Here is a 17,430-nt window from a genome sequence, read left to right on the forward strand (position 1 = left end):
ATATATATATACACATATATAGGCAGCCAGATAGGCTAAGTCCTCGAGAGGGCCAAGAAAAAGGTGAAACACACCACAGCTACATATTGGCTAAAAACTAGGCTGAAAGATGGAGACAAGATGACCAGACCCACATCTTCCTTCAAAGAACTGGGCTTTGTGAATTATTGACAGGCATCGACTACCCTGGGGTTAACCAGAGACCTCTGGACACACCACCTCCTAGGAGAATCCTTGTTCTTTTCACCCAAACTTGCTACATGACTTGCTTTCCAGTTGGACCACCATTACCTATGGCTGTGCCCATATTGCACGCATGCAGGTTTCAAACTATAGAATTTCTGTATAAAGTGGGGTTCCTGGCTACCTACTTGGGACCCCTTCTGCCCCTCAGGAGCTTTCCTATAAGTAAATATCTTCCTATTTTTAACTTCTGTCATTCCTAGGACTCATTCTTTGATTTCCAGAGAACAAGAACTCGACATATTATACATTTAACACATTGGGAGATATACTGTTTCATATATCATATATCCCAGGACATTATCATGATGGATGTACTGCTTAACAGAACACAATTCTCCAGAACTATAAATAATCTGATGATTTTTATCTTACCTACTATCTATCATTATAGTGATTTTCAAATGTTTAAAATTTATATTTTTTATGAATCTTTGCTGAATAAATAGCAATAGTTCAAAAGATTTTCATTTAAGTGTTTTAAATTTTTATCCAAAGACCAGTACAATGAGGAAATGAATACATATGCTTACCAAAAATATCTAAGAATGCTTAGTTCCAAATATTCAATACTTAGTAAACTTTTTTTAGTACTAAAAGAAAATTGGATTTAATATTTTCTCTAGAGGGAAATGAATATACAAACCATCTCATTTCCAATTTTTGATTCCTAAAGATAAAGAACATTCTTCAAATTTATTGATTAATTCAGTCTGTCTACCTATCTCTTATTCACTCTTTCTCAACATGTTTTCTAAATATTATTTTTAAAATACTCCAAATAACTCATTATCTAAAATTCAAAGACAAAATTGAAAAATCATAATGCAAAATTCTCCAAAATGCTTAATGTTAAACAATATCACACCAGCAGTAAGTAAAACTAGATAGTTATACAACATTAATTAGGCAACTATCCCAGTTAAAAGCCAAACCCTAATATCACATACTTGGAGTTCTACCTTAACGGTAGAACTAGGGATGGTTTTCTGCCCTCCTTCCTTCTAAGGTTTCCTGGCTTATTCTCCACCAATTCTACACATTTCAGAGCAAAACACTATCATGGCAGCATATCACATATTTCCAGTGACTCATCAAACTTTTAAAAGCTAGAAAAAACATTATATATGTATGTGGAATTGATTATTCCTGAGCCAAATTAAAAGATGGATATACTGTAATTTTCCTACACAGTGGAAGCCCGGTGAAGAAGAATTGCTCTTAAAGTGGTGTTTTCCTCTATTGACTACTGGCCGTGAAGTGTACTTTTGAATTAAAACTTTCGTAAGACTTTTATTAATGAAATAAAAAGACCTAGCCAGAATTACTCCTATGGACACTGACTAGTCATTAAATGTGAAACCATGGACTTGTCTAGCAGAAAGGAAGGCAAAATTCAGTGTTTGAAGCCTTTTTATACAAGGAATTTTCTATTTATTATTCCCCAATATTTTAGCTAGATGTATGTTCTATTTCTTTATGATATTTCTCAATAAAATATAAATTAAATCAGATCAATTGGAGTTTTTCCAAAAAATGACACTGAGAGGAAGACTAAAGGAAATTTCTGTTTTGGAGAATTTTGTTTCATTTGCCTTTTTATCATTTGCTATTTGACATTCTATTCAAGGAGCTAACTAGTCATCTTTGGGAAAATATTGCAGCAAAATATATAATTTGATGTTCAGTAAACCTACTTAACATGCTTTAAAGAAAACACTTTGTAGAGTAAGAGTCAATCCTGATAGGGGGTCTTCATTTTGTTCACTGATACAGAATTGGCTAATGGTGAAAATAATATCAAAGAGACAGAAGAGATCTTTCTTCTTGCACAAGTAAGCAGCATTTACTATATTCTGTAGTAGACTTTTAAAATATGCTACTCATATCGATTTTGGCATTAAAAGTGGAAAATGACATTATACCAATAGCAAGAAATTTACATTATCTCATAAAGTTTCACTCTTTAAATATTGCCGGTTAAGTACTACTTACATTCCCTTGAAATGAACAATATCCAGTACCTTAACTTCACTAAAATTATCAATGAGCATTTATTATTGGGCTCTTCCATCTACTTTCTTATGTTAATAGTAGAGATTTTAAAGGCATTTACTTGTCTAATATCACTTTTATTCCTCAGTAGTGAACTTATTAAAACTTTTTGTCTACCTGAATTTTAAACTTTATATCCTTCTCCATAACTACCTTTCAGAGAGGAGTTTGGAATATGAATATCTAAAATAAATAATTAATGGGCCAGGTATTTAGCTCAGTGGTTCTTTGGCCTGCATTACAAGTGCAAGTACCTGAGTTCAATCCCTGGTACCAAAAAGTAAAATAAAATAAAATTTAAAAGAATAAATAAATAAATTAGTCAATATATTCATATATTCCATCCAACTTTTAAAAGTTGGTTAGTATTATACAAGAATAAATTATTAATAATATGTTTTGTTGTGGAGAGATTCTTAATTTACATCTTTTATGTATGAAAAGGTATACTGTGAATTAATTTGTATAACATGAGATTGTAGAGTTGAATTATATAATCATATAGGATAGTAATGTGTTGGAAAATTGAACAGCTTTTCATAAATGCTAATATTTTTATTGTTAGTATTTTAAACCTTTAAGATAGCTATGTCTTGTTAGTTTAGTTACTTATAAATGTAATTATTTAAAGCAGTAAATTAAATATTGAGAATATATTATCTACTGTAAAATATATCTTAAGGATAAACACATTAAATGTATTAATTTTGTTATAAGTAGCATATAAATGAGATCTGCTTCATATGATGTTAAATATAAAAGGAAATTAATAGTATTATCTACCTTAAGGTCAGACATAAATTTAATGTCAAAAATAATCTGAAAGCATATTCATATTGATTGTGTGTTACTCTTCATTTGTTGAACAAAGAGAATTTTTTTAAATAGATAAACTGAATAACAACAGTGGAAAAACACTTCCAGAGGGATGACTGGGGTGACAAATACACTAACAATCTGTCTCTTTAACTCAGATTTTAAGCTTTGTTCTCAAAACTAAAAATATTACTCATTCTTGAGCTAAAACTTACTTTCCTGACACCTTTGGCTATATGCTTAAGATATCGTTTGGCCTATGTGTAATCAGAATTCTTTCCTTGACTCATCTGTACTTTAATTCTTGCTTATATTACAATCAATCTTCATCTTCCTTTATTTCACTCTCCTAGAATTGTTAGAATATTTACTTTGTATGATTTGTACCTGTAATGATTTTCAGGATTCACAGTTGCAAGATGAAAACTGCTCAAAATAACTTAACTCTAATGTTTCTGGACCCAAGTAAAATAAATTTCACACAGATATTTACTGAAAAATAATTTTACCATTCATAAAGTTCTTATTTGTTGCTTTTTAGATGTCATTTATTCCACATATAATTCAGATGATGCATATATTCTTTAATAATTATGTTGATCTATGTCCACAAATTGTAACAAATATTTTAATAGTATATTTTTCATTTAGTATAAAGTTAATCATAATTAAATTACTTTGATCTACTGTTTCCTGAATAGCATATAAATTGTTGACAATATAGCTATTTATTTTATAAAATAAGTTTAATATACAAATTGTTACAATTATTCTTTATCCTATATTTGAAAATACATTAACTCTGTCATTGGTTATCTGTTGTCTACTATAGTACTACATATGATATTTGAATTATTAACTACAATATTTTATATTGTTTGGAATCTGTAACAGCTCTTCTAGCATTAAGAAAGTATTTATGTAATCATTATTTTTATGGGTTCTCTGTATTTGGATTGCGACTGTTTTCATAATAATTGATTGGATATATTTTACAAAAACATATTATCCTGAGCTGGGGATTTAGCTCAGTGACACTGTGCTTGCCCAGAAAATGCAAGGTCCTGAGTTTGATTCCTGGTATGCACCCCGCCAAATATTATACTTAAAATAAACTTTTCCTTTTAGTTCATCCTTATATTTTAAAAATCCATAAGGATATAGGGAAGAATCAATGCAGTTGAATGTACAGTTAAATTATTATTTACTAAAAAATACTAATTTAAATCTCATAACTGATTGTTTTTTCTTAAAATTGGGTCTTACAAGGACTAAATCTTAGTGCTTTATTGATGCCATTTGAAGGTCATGTAATTTATAAAACTAAATTTTTGTTCTCTTTTCCTCTGGCACAATGAACTGTACATAATTTTTTATTGCTTAAATGATTTTTTACGTCTCAAATTTGTTCTTAGCATCTTAAGTTAAAGTAAAGTACACTGTTTTAGGAATTCTGGTGTAGACATCTTTCTAGAAAATCTATGTATTTTGTTCACAAAAGAACTTTTAAAAAAATCTTATTGTGATTCAATTGGATGTAGAATCAATTGATTTTAAAAGATTTTAAAATATTAAACTTTTAAAATAATGATTTTCTATTTTTAGTTTAACTTACTATTTTGATAACATCAATTTTGCAGAAGTAAAATGTATATCCTAATGCTTCATATATTAATATTCATCTGATAAATGTGTAAAACATCTGGAAGTTGAAATTTTTTGAAATGTTTATTCACATATTCCATTTTTTGTGTAAATAATATACACCTCAAGCAAATAAATATCTTTAATACATTTGAATATGATTATGTTTTAGATCAATTCATTTTTTATGAAACTGTACAAGCTGTCATTCATTTTCTTCTTGCATAAACCCGTAAACACTTATATGGCATTTGCTAGGGAATTTTTTAACCTAATGAACACTATCATCCATTTGAAGTATGAAAGTTTCATAGGAGATGTTATGTTTATAAATGACTTCATTTAAAAAAACCTAGAAATGATAAAATTGCTATTTTTTTAAATTCAAGATGAGCTTTTCCCTTTCACTGAGTTAAAAATCTTAGGAAGCTGTTTTTCTTTTTTGGAATGTTAGAGTTTTTTTTTAACAAGTATAACTATAACTCTGTCAATTGCCCATACTCGAGATTGTTTTACTTTAAAGAAATTTAACAATAAGGAGAAATCTCCTTTGCAGTATTCAGTAAGAACAATTCATACAAAGCATAATCTGGATTCTTTATTTCATTTTGTGTTTGGTGTGACAATAAGTTATGTTGATACTTCATTATTTTCCTACGCATTCCTTCAAAGTGTATAGTAATTAGCAACCTTCTCTTTTTGAACAAAGTTTAATGACATTGTTTTGTCTTACTGCAAATATATTTGAATTACTTGCTTCTGTTCTAGTGGTTATGATAAAGATCCATGATAGAATAATTTGTTGTGTCATGATTAAAAGAGTGAACATCTACTCCATGTTAAAAACCACATTTACTGAAATTGCTTTACTAGAGCTTATGAAGTTTCCTTGCTCGTTTGTTTGTTTTATTGAGGGTGGTTCTGTTGGCCTTATTGTAGTTGTGGTTTATATACATTTAGAATAAGAAACTAATATTGTCAGAGCTATTATAATGTATGTTTCTATTTCAGAGAGAAAAGTAACCAAAGATATTTCTGAATTAAATGCTTTTTTGCCGGTTTAATGTTATATCTGTATATTTTCCCAGGTTTTATCTGTAATGTTTATTTTCTACCTTATCATTGCTATGTGTCTCTCTGTTCCCTACATAGTCTTCAGGGATGGATATTTACTTTATTCTTAAATGTAACCCAAATATCCATATATACAGAGGCCTAATAAATATGAATGCATGAATGAACAATACAAATAACTTGTCTCAGTAGATATGTTTAGGGTTTCATTATCTTACCAATTATCGATATATATGAATTTATTAAAGATAAACATATGTACATAGTTTGGCATAAGCATAGGCAATATATATTAAAGGAAAAGTTCTTGGCATTTACTTTTTAACATTAATTCAACAAATAATTCATATAAAAATAGATATTGAGTTTATATCTTCCAAGTGGCATGCTTGTGTTTCTTTATTGTTATTTTCTTTTCCTTCTTTCTAACAAAAAATATCAAAATACTTAGGTATGTATTATTCACCAAATTCAGGGACACATTCACAGTAATTTTAAACATTCTCTCCAGCCATAATAGAATGCTATCCTCTCAATAGATTTTACAGTTTTCAATTTTCCTTCACAAATCCTAAGTAAGCTCCACTTCTCAAAGCCTAATGTATTTCAATATATGCCATCTGTAACTCAATTTCTCTTTCTTCAGAATTGCTAAAGTCTACTTCAATCCCAATATATTTTCAACTGCTGGACATTTTTCTTCAATCTTGCTATCATTTTAAGCACACAATTTCAACACTGAAAGGAAAATATGCTATACACAAAATGTACTGTGACTTCTACCGCTGTGGGAATTTTGTTCTAGAGGGTGTTTGCTCCTATTTTACTTCCCTTTTGATTTAATCAGCTGTATGAAAGCAGTGAGAGGCAATAGATAAACAGCTTTTAAATTTGTCATCATCTAAAACCATTTTCTGTATAGAGCTATTGATACATCGTGTCACATCCTTATGTTTTCAGTTCAATTAAGGAAACAATGAAATAAAAAAATTTAAGGGCTAGGAACAGCCAAAAGTTTCAGATTTTTACTGCCTCAACTTTTAAACCAAATGTTTCAAGTTATTTAAAATAAATCAGTGTATACGTTAAATATTGATTTTTCCTGAAATTAAAACATTTTTACTTTTTTATTTAAGCATTAGAAGAAAAATATGATCTCATGTTTTACCAGCAGTTCTAATGCTCACCTATGTGGAAGTACTCTTAAGGAAGAGAGTATGTACTTCCGTAAATATTCTACCAACATTTTAAGTAAAAGATTAACTAACAGTAATAATTTATATCAAATGCAGTGACCAGTCCCTCACATTAACATGGGTGTATTCTATCCAATAGTGAATAAAAACTGAATTTTCAAAGGCAGACAACAGTGTGAAATGAAATCCTTGCTGGTTATCCACACTTTTGAAGAAAAGCTCATGGTACCTTTTATAAACTTTATTATTTCAAAAGCAGAATATTCACTTCAAAATCAAACACTAAGTTATGTATTCAGAAATATCATTTACTAATAATTGACATAAACAAAATTATTTCAGGGAAAGTGATAATGTTTAGAACATCTGGTTTACTATTTTCTCTATTATTTCGAGAATTACTAAGTAATCTGGACAACTGAAAGGTGAAAATATTTGTCATTATAAACTATTTATCACTAAGTTTGGCTACAGCAAGTTAACGTATACAGAACTATGGATTAACATATTTCTTTACTGACATATCAAGATATCTGGTTTAGTGGAGCTGTAGTTTAGTGATAAGAGACCTTTCCCTCCCCCCCCAAAAAAATCTCTATTTCAAAGTAAATGATCTTACTTCATTGAGCTAGTGGGAGACTTCAATGTTGCAAATATTTTCTGTCTTCTACTCTTTCCCTCCAACAATTGTAAATGTATCAATTCCTGTATTTGTATGCCATTTAAATGGTTACTTAACCTTCTCATGTCGTATAGGTAAAATTTGCAAATGCTTTAAAGATTTTTTTCAGTGTTTTATCCTCTAAAACAATTAAAATAATAAAATTATACCATAGTCATAATAACCACATTTTAGATGACACAAGCAGGATTATCCAATAAATTACAGTTCTAGCCAGTATTAGTTTGCAGGATCACTACCTGAAAGAGGTAACTATGGGGAAATTAAGAATGGAAGAGAGAATGAATGTGAAAAACACTTTCTTTCTTCATAAAAGGTACATTTTTAATGTCAGAAGTAAAGTTTTATATGTAGCTATCACATTTATTTTGTCAATTACAGTATACCCTTCTTAGACACTTGCTCAGTTTACTTATTTTTCATTAAGTCTTCCTTTATGACTTTTCCTAGTATCAGTGCATCTCTCTAAATGCAGGTTTCAATTTTCTGTAGATTTTGTATTGCAAAGTTAGGTAATTTAATTAGTAACTATTGATAGAAATTGGCTTTTCTTTGTGTATTGTTTTCAGCATATGTATTTTTCATATTTAAAATGTTTAACTTGAGATGTGTATTTTATAAAATGTGAAGTACACTTTCACTATTTTTATTGTTTCCATATTTTAGGTTACCTTGACAATGTTTTAATTTCAGAATTTTTTATAAACTTTGACTTAGTCTTTTATAAAAATTACAGTTACATCTTTCTTTGTGGGACAGATTGGAAATACTATATGTTATTATATAATAAGAAAATTCATTTTTCATATGACTGGTCTCCACTCCATTAGGCTATGTTTTATACATATATATATCTCACATGTGTATGTATATGAGTTTGTTATGCTTTTCATAATATTTTATTTAATTTTTATTTGGTTTCTTCCAAGAAAAAATATGTTAAATATTTTCACCATAAAGAAATGATAAATACTTATGTGTGTGTTTGTATGTGTGTATGTATGAATATTCAAATATATATTTCTCTAGTATTAAAGTCTTTCAAACACAGTGACTTTCGATCATACAGAGTTCCTCTCTGCAGTGTTTCACACCAGAAGCATTGTTGATATTTTACATCTTAGAATTCTTTGTTGTTAGGGTCTGCTTCATGTACTGCAGAATTTTCATCAGTATCTCTGTCTTCTACCCACTAAACAACAACAGCCTCCATTTAGCCAATATGACAACTAACATGGTCTCTACCAATGGAACAAGATAAAGTTTTTAAAATTAAAACTACATATTGACAGCCAACTAATTTTTAACAAAGGCACTGCACTAAGAATATGCATTAGGGAAAGGAAAGTGCTTTAATAAATGATACAGGGAAAACTGGATATCTACAAGCAAATGAATAAAGCTAGATCTGTATCTTTCATCAGTTAAAAAAGTATGTTCTAAATGTATTGAAAATTTAGATCTGATATCTGAAACTATGAATTACTTGAAGAAAATTGGAGAATGATTCAGGACATGGTAATGAGTATATATTTTCTTTGATAAATCCTCAAAGCCCATGTAATAAAATAAAATATTAGACTAATAAACATCAGAATGAAGAGCATCTGTTCAATGATAGCAGCAATCAGCAGAAAATGTACATAGTATGAACAAATATTTTGAAATTGAATTTCTGACCAAATATTCCTATCCAGAATAGAAGAGGAACTCCAAAAGAATAGTGAAAAAAATATATATGTATATATGGAAAATATTTCAAAATAAACATTCCTCTAAATAAAATATTTAACTAGTCAACAAGTAAATGAAAAAAGCAAAATGTATGAAGTGTGTATGTTTTGTCTGATTTAAACATTATATAGTATAATATACATGAATAAAATATCTTAACCTTCAAAAATGTATAGTGAAATTTTTAAGTATCAAATAAAAATCAATTTATGCTTTAAAAAATTATAAAAATGTCTCTAGCTGTTGCCACTTCTTTAAGAGGGAAAGTTTAGCTAAGTTGAGCATCACTGTTGAAGTCAGTGGTGCTTTATGGCAAATATAAAATATTTTATTTTTAGAGTGTCTAAACACTGAGTTTTAGAAAAATCTGTATTTTCTTTTCTCTCTCCTAAAATTTGTCTCAGACTCTTTCTGATAACCACAAATCAGTAGGACTGAGTACAGAAAGTATTTTACTGGGATTTTCTATTTTCTGATTTTTACTTAATTATTTAGAAGTTTAGGAAGTCTCAGTCTTCTATTTGAGAGTATAGATTTATGTAGTTTTATTTCCACTGTTTGCATTCTAAGGAGGACATGTTAGAAGATGTAGTTGTTTTTCTTCTGTATAAATACGAAATAGAATTTTATATACACTAAAAATGAAGAGATCTCTGTCCTTTGAAAAAATACAATTCACTATAGTTGGATGACTGCATTATTTTTAAAATATGATTTATTGAAGTATTTTCAATTTTAATTTTTCTTTGTAGCACATAATGGTTACATTCATCCTGGGCTGTTAGTGCATATACATAATCTATTTTAATTCGTTTTAGGTATTTTTTTTCTCTTCCTTCCCTCTCCCTTCCCTTAATGCCTTGGTCCTCTTCTGATTTGTAAAAGATTTTACTACTGTAAAATGGACTTCTATCTACTATTCTATACATTACAATTCCACAGAGCTTAGGAATAATGACAATTTAATGAGGGTGGTGCAATATTAAAAATATTAATGCATTGTTGCTACAGTTAGGTTAATTTCATGGCCATAAAATTTCTCAAAATCCTTGTTCTTGCATGATATCTAAGTTTATAGGGCTTTGAAAAATTCTTAATTGTTAAACATATTGTGATTTTTAAATTAGATTATTATTGCATTTTTTATATGCACAATGCACATTTCAATAGGAAAATTTCACATATTACAAATTAATTGATTAAAATTTGCTAGCAGAAAAGAAAAAAATCTTTGATGTACTCTAGATAATTGGCATATAAACTCATGATAAATGTAAAATGCAAGAAATACATGATGCACTTTATGTAATTGTCATATAAATTAATGATATATGTAAAATATAAGAGATATTTTGAAAAAATAATAAAGTCAATAATTATGAATTATATTTCTGAAGTTAGTTATTTGTGATAACAGAAACTATAAGTAGCATATACTTCTCATTTATAGTCTCATGAATACTGGTATAATTATGCCCACTTGTACATGAATACAAATGTTAAGTGAATTTCCCAAGTTCATGTAACTGTAAATGATAAACTAATATTTTGAAATTATGCAGTCTAATAACAAAAGTACTTTTTGTAAGAGCCATCCTAATTTTTAATTATACTAACATTTCCATTTGCAAAATAATTTGTATATTTTCTATGTGCACTAATATTCTTTTAATCCATAGTATTATTATTTACTGTTTGAGAACAACTACGTAATGCTCTATTTACCATGAATTAACTTTATAGAGCATATTTCCTTTATACAAACTATGTTTCATATTTATTTGTAAAATACAACTAAAACATCCTATTTTCTTTGAATTGTTATTTCAGAATGTGCCTGCACTCATCATATCACTATAGCATTTTCTTTTACAATTCATTACCAATGAGTATTTGAATCATTAAAATTTTCTTCTTTACCTTGTAATTCTTTTAATTTGGTGACTACAAATAATTAAATACTGATTATTTTAGCAGAAAATTATCAGTTTAGATGCAATCATCTCAAATTTCAAGATGAAAGAAGAATAAGTAATAGAGCCACTTAAAAGAATCATTATTGTTTGATTTAAAAAAAAATCAGTATTTAGCAGATATTAATAAGAACTATATGTGTTTTCTATGTAACAAAATGTGGTGGTTATCTTCATTTCAAATATTTGCATTGTGCCATATTCTTGAATTTACATCTAAATTAAATTTGTCACCATTTACCTAAATTTATATTCATATAATTCCAAAGCAATGAGAGATCTAATTACTAAATCACAGTAACTATTTGAGTACAACATAGTTGTGTAAATTATGTACATATACTACTTAAGTCATGTTATCTACCTAATATACCTAATATAAAGCACCTATTTATCTGTTATCTGATGTCTATGTTCAGTATGCCTATGTATGCCGATGGATTTCTATGTATTTATTGGTTGTTTATGCCCTAATAAAAGATCATGATTATGCTTTATCAACTGTGATTTAGCTCACACTGTGTAATCAATTGATATTTTACAGTTCAACTTAGAGATTACAAGAAGTAAAGTAAATTGAAGTTTGGTTCCACTGCTTTTGTGGGTTACATACTGTTCTTGTTAAAAGATTGTAGAATTTAGTCAGAATTTATATAATAAAATACAAAATCAAATCAAATCCATGACTAAACAAAACTATTAACAAGAGTGCACAAATTCAACAAGATATGGTATATACATAGAGCATAAAGTGGCTTGCTTTCTTTTTTAAAAATATGAACATTTCACAGTAAAGAATGTAAAGCCAAACTCAGCAATTTCTGTCATTTTCAAAGAAGAAAAAGAAAAATGTGTTGTAAATTGGAAATTGTGGTACTATCTAAGGTGTGCAAGCATTTAGCTGAAGAACACAGATGCAAAATAAAAGGAACAACAGTAAACTGGACATTTTCAGATAAACTAATCCAAAACCAGTAAGTAGAATGAATAATTTATAACTCTAGGATTCAGCAAAATCTGACTTTGTAATTTGTGACTTTATGCTTAATTATAATGATCAGTTAAAGAAATCTCTGCATGAAAATTAAAAATATGGAATCCTAAAATAAAACTAAAAAGGAAAGTAAAAGAGAAGAGGCAATGATGTAAAATTAAAAAAATCCTTAATTCCAAAGATCAAAATGGTCCCTGAATATATTTAACTTGCTTCTTGCCCTTATAGTCTTATTCCTTTTTTTTCATTATTTAGAGAATACTTTATTAGTTTCTGTAATCAAACCCACATAGACTGACCTTACATATTTAATACAGTGTTACCCCTGTACAAATGGAAAAAAATTAACATTTCGAGACCAACATAGCTGTTAATTTCTATACAATGCCAACTCAACACAGTAAACTGGGATAACTTTTTCCCAAGTTGACAGCACAGTTATTTTCCAAAAATTCAATTCAAATATGTATGTATATATATATACATATGTGTGTATATAGACCAATAATAGCAGAATGTTATGCATCAATAGCAGCAAAAGCTTTTACAGGTTCTGCAGTCATCTGAACAAAATTATAGACATTCAGCACACTCCATTAAAAAAACAAAAACAAAAAAAGAGGGAAAAGAATAATACCCAGAAAACAGCAAAGTTCTGTTACTGTTGTGGTACCAAGCACCATATAATTTTATTAGCATCTTAATCATCATCTGGAAAGAGAACATTCTAGAGTAACATCATTAAAAAATAACTCTGATAAAGCACAGTCACTACTACATATCATAAAGCAGGTACAATATATTTTACATTCATAGAGGTATGATATAGTACTGTCCTGCATCTATAATACTAGAATCAGTTTTGGTTTGAAATTTACTTTGTCTGCAAGTGAGATTGCTACCCCTGCTTTTTTCCGGACTCCTGTCACATGGAAAATTGTTTTCCATCCTTTCACTTTCAGTCTATGGGTTTCTTTTTGCACTAGGTGTGTTTCTTGTACACAACATATTGTTGGATTTTTCTTCTTATTCCATTTTACTAGTCTATTTCTCTTGATTAGTGAATTGAGGCCATTGACATTGATGGATATAACTAATATGTACTGATTTATTATTGTCATGTTATTGGCCTTTTGTTGACTCTTTTTACTTTTTCACCTTCTCCTTTTATTTTTTTGCTTTGCCTATTTGATTTGCTCTCTTGGGCCTCATTGTGTTGTTACCTTCATTGTCTTTTTCTAGGATCTTGTTTAGAATTGCTTGTAGTGCTGCTTTGGTATTCATGCAGTTTCTCAGGTGTTCTTTGTCATGGAAGTATCTTATTTCCCCATCCACTCTGAAAGAGAGTTTTGCAGGATACTTCAGTCTAGGTTGGAGGTTGTTCTCTTTTACTGCTTGAAATATCTCACTCCAGGCTCTCTTTGCCCCAAGAGTTTGTGTTGAAAAGTCTGCTGTGATTCTGATGGGTTTTCCTTTGCATGTGATTTGTTTCTTTTCTCTTACTGCTTGTAGTATTTTGTTCTTCAGTTGGGTTTCTGGGATCTTGATTATTATATGTCTAGGTGTAGATTTTTTTTTTTTTATTGTGGCTAGTTGGGGGCCTATATGCCTCACTTATCTGAATGTCAAATTCTTCCCCTCTGTTTGGGAAGTTTTCTGTCATTAATTCTGTGAACAGCTTTTTTAAGTCATTTGTAGTTTCTCCTGCTACTTCATGGATTCCTATCAGCCTTATGTTATTCTTCTTTGCATCATCTAGGAGTTGGTGGATGAATTTCTCATGATTCCCTACTGTTTTTAAAAGACCACTCTTTTATGGTCATTGATTGCAATTTTATCTTCTATATCTGAGTTTCTATCTTTGCATTATTTTATTCTCTGTGTACCGTTTCAATGGAGCGTTTAATCTCCTGGATATCTGTTTGAATCTGTTTGATGAATTCCATAAGGCAGAGTTAGAAAAGAAAAGTCATATGGAGATACCTCAAAGAGCTGGGACTAGAGGTTCCATTTGACCCAGCCATCCCTCTGCTGGGTATCTTTCCAGAAGAATTAAAAGAATCATACCACAGTGATGTATGCACATCAATGTTTATAGCGGCACAGTTTGTAATAGCCTAAACTTGGAAACAGCCCATTTGCCCATCTGTTGTAAACTGGATAAAGAAGATGTGCTTTTTTCGATAAAATGGAATACTACTCAGACATAAAATATGAGAAATTAGAGTCATTCATAGGAAAATGGATACATATTGAGGATATATACTCTTAAGTGAAATAAATAAGCCACATGTGTGTAAATAAAGAATAGTTTTTCTGGTGTGAAAAACTATAATAGCACACAAGACCCTAATGAGATAATTAATACTGTGAAATAGGATGTAAAGGGCTAAAGGTGTAGGGAATGTGGGAAGGGTGGGGGAAAGGTAATAAGGGAGAGGGAAAAAATATGAGAAAATGAAAAAAATGGAAATAAAATTTTTGTAAATTGCAAGGGGAGGAGGGGGTGAAGGGAAGGCAGGTGCAAGGGGAAAAAATGAGAATCAAGACCTGTCATGTAAAGGTACAGGATCCCAATAATGAATGTAACTGTATTGTATACCTAGATTGTACCAATAAACTCAATAAAAAGAATTAAAAAAAAAGAAGAACACAGATGCAAATGAAACTGCAACCTGTGACTGAACAGATAATTGCAGCACCGGCATAACCCCTCTATTGTATTTTCAGACAATCAGCCAAGATATTATACACTATAGCCTTTAACACAGGCCTTCAAACCTATCATGGTGTTGTTTTATATTGCTTGAGCTTAAAGTATTACCACTAAAATCAAACCAAACCCATGACTTTAATCTTCTGAAATTACTGTTTTCCATGAATGTATATTGAATTAATATGGAGAATATGCTTTCAAAGATCAAAAATATAAAATCACATTAAAATGTTAAGTTTTTATTTAATTTATCTGATGGCTAGAGTTAAATTTAATAAATAGGTAAAAGAAAGAAATATCTACATATAATCATTACATATCAATGTAGCAATAACATAATTAAATGTATTTTAATTAAATTACTACTTGTATAGCTGCATCAGAGTAACAAAACTTCCACAAGTCACTTTAAATATTTTTAGGCATTGAATAAATATATCTAAATTCATTATCTTGAAGTATTTAAAAATAGATCAATATCATAATGGTAATCGGAAATTTGCTAAACATATGATCAAATTGTGAAGAGTTCTTTTTCTGATTATGTACATTTTCTAAGTAATTCTTACATTAGGTAAGATTTTATATGTAAGAATTTTGTATCTAACTTTCAATGAAATAGTGAAAAAAAAGTATTTTTTGTTATTTAATATATGTTCAGTGTACTTTAATATTATTATTGAATTTATCCTGGAACTACACACAACTGTTGTGGAAGGAATTAGTAAGTGACAGATACAGAGAAGCCCAGAATGGAAGTAAAAATAATAAAAGTTTATTTTGACAGGAAAAGGTCAATCACACGCAAATAGGCAACAACAGTGATCGACCTCCTACTGGGCTGCAGCTTCCTCTTTTATAGGTTTTACAGCTATGTTCTCATACATTTACATTTCATTTCTTCACTTCACATTACCCACGTACCAGTAACAAGACAGTTAACTTTAACTCAGATGTAGCAATTTCCTGTAGTTAGGGAGTTCCCCTTAAGATTCATCTAACTATTCTAATGCACAGGAAGTGGGTGTTCAAGGTTAGGGACGAGGCCAGATGTCCCATTTCCTGTCAATGTCTCCAGTGTCTGTTAATTTTGAACTAAAAAAAACAGATTGCTGATAGAGACAGCAGAAATCATTTTACTTATTCCTAACATTTTGTAGGTTTTTTGAGTATTTACAAAAGTTCTCTGTATCAACAAAAATAATGTAAGTTAGCCTAAAAATCTAATCAGTTTTTCTAAAGATACAGGCTCAAAACCATAATCAAAGAAGGCAGTTAAAAAATATTTTGTTAGAATCCCATCATCACTCACTTAGAATGAAGAGGCCAACAGGATTGAGTAGATGATATGAAATGAAATTTTTGGTCCTAAAAATTACAGGATGCATTAAGTGTTGATGAGTGATTAATACCGTAACAGTCAATAAACTCTCATAGAAGACAATCTTTAAAAGATATATACAGCATATTATTTTCTTCAAAAATGTCTGTAGAAGTTAAAAATGCCCTGTTACTGTTTCTTCTGCTGTATTTAGGAGTAGGAAACCAGTGTAGAGATGAAATTCAGCCCATGGTTATATTCTGATAAATCCTATAAGGTTTAAGTATGAAACTTTAAGCTAAAATATTTATAGCTCTGCTTTTATAAAAATTAGTATACATGATTTCTTAGATTCATAGAAGAATGCACAGAGAGATTGCATATACACACTTTCCCTGCATACATGAAAATTTTACCATTATCTATATACTATACCATATCAGTGCATGTCACAAGTTGTGGCCTTACTGTGACATATCATGATCATCCAAAGCCCGAAGTTAGTTAAATATTTTATTTAAGGATATGGAAATGTTAGCTCTGATTGATCATTGCACAATGTATACATGTTCTAATCATCACATTGTCCCCATAAATGTGTAAAATTAAAATAATTATTAATAAGGAACCTAAAATGTACCAACAAACTCAATGAGGAAAAAAAAGAACAAATATTTTCTCCTATTTTTTTTTCTTTTCCCTTATTACCTTTCCGCTACACTTCCCACTTTCCCTATATTTAGCACTTTTCTTCCTTTTTCACATTGTCAGTTATCTCATTAGGATCTTATATACTCTTATAATTTATTCACACCAGAGAAACTATTCGGTATTTACACACGTGTGACTTATTTATTTCACTTAGGAGTATAAATGAAAAAAATGTAAATCAAGTGTTTGTAAATGGGGAGGGGAGAAGGGGGTGAAGGGAGGGCACAGGTAAGGGGAAAAAAATGAGAATCAAGATCTCTCATGTAAAGGT

The sequence above is a fragment of the Fukomys damarensis genome, unplaced genomic scaffold, assembly GCF_012274545.1.
Source record: "Fukomys damarensis isolate Sample0158 unplaced genomic scaffold, DMR_v1.0_HiC HiC_scaffold_12, whole genome shotgun sequence".
NCBI lineage: Eukaryota > Metazoa > Chordata > Mammalia > Rodentia > Bathyergidae > Fukomys > Fukomys damarensis.